The sequence below is a fragment of the Arachis hypogaea genome, chromosome 9 (genome assembly GCF_003086295.3).
Source record: "Arachis hypogaea cultivar Tifrunner chromosome 9, arahy.Tifrunner.gnm2.J5K5, whole genome shotgun sequence".
NCBI lineage: Eukaryota > Viridiplantae > Streptophyta > Magnoliopsida > Fabales > Fabaceae > Arachis > Arachis hypogaea.
The window spans coordinates 77,806,308-77,809,747 of NC_092044.1; the positions used below are offsets into that span (position 1 = coordinate 77,806,308).

General features: G+C 33.4%; 1 non-coding gene across 1 annotated transcript; it reads right to left on the reverse strand.

The window, feature by feature from the left end:
• Window positions 1-2,876: 2,876 nt before the first annotated feature.
• LOC112714094 (small nucleolar RNA R71) lies at window positions 2,877-2,980 on the reverse strand. The gene has a single exon (XR_003159050.1). It is a non-coding gene; the product is annotated as a small nucleolar RNA R71 (small nucleolar RNA).
• Between the last annotated feature and the right edge of the window lie 460 nt (window positions 2,981-3,440).

Here is a 3,440-nt window from a genome sequence, read left to right on the forward strand (position 1 = left end):
TAACTTTGATGAATGTGATGATCCGTGACACTCATCATCATTCTCACCTATGAACGCGCGTGACTGACAACCACTTCCGTTCTACTCTAGGCCGGGCGCATATCTCTTAGATTCCCCAACAGAATCTTCGTGGTATAAGCTAGATAGATGGTGGCATTCATGAGGATCCGGAAAGTCTAAACCTTGTCTATGGTATTCCGAGTAGGATTCTGGGATTGAATGACTGTGACGAGCTTCAAACTCCTGAAGGCTGGGCGTGATGACAAGCGCAAAAGAATCACGGGATTCTATTCCAACCTGATTGAGAACCGACAGATGATTAGCCGTGCTGTGACAGAGCATAGGAACGTTTTCACTGAGAGGATGGGATGTAGCCATTGACAACGGTGATGCCCTACATACAGCTTGCCATGGAAAGGAGTAGGAAGGATTGGATGAATGTAATAAGAAAATAGAGATACGAGAGGAGCACAGCATCTTCACACACTTATCTGAAATTCCCACTATTGCTTTACATAAGTATTTCTATCCCTTTTTATTTTCTATTTATTAATTAATTTTCGAACTCACCATAAACCATTTTAATCTGCCTAACTGAGATTTACAAGGTGACCATAGCTTGCTTCATACCAACAATCTCTGTAGGATCGACCCTTACTCACGTAAGGTTTATTACTTGGACGACCCAGTACACTTGCTGGTTAGTTGAACAAGATTGTGGAAAGAAAGTGGTGAGTTAATGTTTTTATGCACATGCCAAAGAGCCATTATTGTTGATCACAATTTCGTCCACCAAGTTTCTGGCGCCGTTGCCGGGGATTGTTCGAGTATGGACAACTGACGGTTCATCTTGTTGCTCAGATTAGGTAATTTTCTTTTCAAAAAATTTTTCAAAAATCTTTTTCAAAATTTTTCTTTTCTTTTTCATTTTTTCCAAAAATATTTTCGAAAAAATTAATAAAAATCCAAAAAAATTAATAAAATCATAAAAATCAAAAATATTTTGTGTTTCTTGTTTGAGTCTTGAGTCAAATTTTAAGTTTGGTGTCAATTGCATGCTTTAAAAATTTTTCTTGCATTTTTCAAAAAAATTCATGCATTCATGGTGTTCTTCATGATTTTCAAGTTGTTCTTGGTAAGTCTTCTTGTTTGATCTTGATGTTTTCTTGTTTTGTGTTGTTTGTTGTTTTTCATATGCATTTTTCGTTTGTTAGAGTCCATGCATTAAAGATTTCTAAGTTTGGTGTCTTGCATGTTTTCTTTGCATTAAAAATTTTTCAAAATTATGTTCTTGATGTTTATCATGATCTTCAAAGTGTTCTTGGTGTTCATCTTGACATTTATAGTGTTCTTGCATACATCATGTGTTTGATCCAAAATTTTCATGTCTTGGGTCTTGTTTGTGTTTTTTTCTCTCATCTTTAAAATTTCAAAAATCAAAAAAATATCTTTTCCTTATTTCCCTCCAAATTTTCGAAATTTTGGGTTGACTTGGTCAAAAATTTTTAAAATTAGTTGTTTCTCACAAGTCAAGTCAAATTTTCAATTTTAAAAATCTTATCTTTTTAAAATCTTTTTCAAAAATCATATCTTTTCAATTTTATCTTTGTTTTTTCGAAAATTTTAAAAATCTTTTTCAAAATAATTTCAAAATCTTTTTTTTATCTTTATATCAAATTTTCGAAAACTCACTAATAGTTAATGTGATTGATTCAAAAATTTGAAGTTTGTTACTTTCTTGCTAAGAAAGGTTCAATCTTTAAGTTCTAGAATCTTATCTTGTAGTTTCTTGTTAGTGAAGTAAGTAATTTTAAATTTTTTTTTAAATTAAATCTTTTCATCTTTTATCTTATCTTTTTCAAAAATTTTATATTTTTCAAAATTTGATTTCAAAATATCTTATCTAACCTCTTATCTTCTTATCTTTTAAAATTTGATTTTAAAATCTTTTTCAACTAACTAATTAACTTTTTGTTTGTTTCTTATCTTTTTCAAAACCACCTAACTACTCTTTCCTCTCTAATTTTCGAAAATATCTTACCCCTTTTTCAAAAATTCATTTTAATTAACTAATTGTTTCATGTTCTAATTTTAATTACATCTTATCTTTAATTTTCAGAAATTACTAACCCCTTTTCAAAATTATTTTCGAAATTCTCTATCTCTTTTCTTATTCTATTTAATTATTTAATTACCAACACTTCTCTTCACCTCTATTCACCTAAATATCCGAACCCACTCTTCTTCATTCTTCTCCCCTTTCTTTTTCTACTAACATAAAGGAATCTCTATACTGTGATATAGAGGATTCCTCTTTCTTTTCTTGTTTTCTTCTCTTTCATATGAGCAGGAACAGGGAAAAAGGCACTCTTGTTGAAATTGATCCTGAACCTGAAAGGACTATGAAAAGGAAACTAAGAGAAACTAAATTACAACAATCCAGAAAGAACCTTTCAGAAATTTTTGAACAAGAGAAGGAGATGGCAGCCGAAAACAATAATAATGCAAGGAGAATGCTTGGTGACTTCACAAAGCCAACATCCAAATTTGATGGAAGAAGCATCTCCATTCCTGCCATTGGAGCCAACAACTTTGAGCTGAAACCTCAGCTAGTTGCCTTAATGCAACAAAACTGCAAGTTTTATGGACTTCCATCTGAAGATCCTTATCAGTTTTTAACTGAGTTCTTGCAGATCTGTGAGACTGTAAAGACGAATGGAGTTGATCCTGAAGTCTACAGACTCATGCTTTTCCCTTTTGTTGTAAGAGACAGAGCTAGAATATGGTTGGATTCACAACCCAAGGATAGCCTGGACTCATGGGATAAGCTGGTCACTACCTTCTTGGATAAATTCTTTCCTCCTCAAAAGCTGAGCAAGCTGAGAGTGGATGTTTAAACCTTCAAACAAAAAGATGGTGAATCCCTCTATGAAGCTTGGGAAAGATACAAGCAGCTGACCAAAAGATGTCCATCTGACATGTTTTCAGAATGGACCATATTAGATATATTCTATTATGGTCTATTTGAATTTTCAAAAATGTCATTGGACCATTCTGCAGGTGGATCTATTCACCTAAAGAAAATGTCTGAAGAGGCTCAAGAACTCATTGATATGGTTGCAAACAACCAATTCATGTACACTTCTGAGAGGAATTCTTTGAATAATGGGATACCTTAGAAGAAAGGAGTTCTTGAAATTGATGCTCTGAATGCCATATTGGCTCAGAACAAAGTGTTGACTCAACAGGTCAACATGATCTCTCAAAGTCTGAATGGATGGCAACATGCATCCAACAGTACTAAAGAGGCAGCTTCTGAAGAAGCTTATGATCCTGAGAACCCTGCCATGGCAGAGGTTAATTACATGGGTGAACCTTATGGAAACACCTATAATTCATCATGGAGAAATCATCCAAATTTCTCATGGAAGGATCAACAA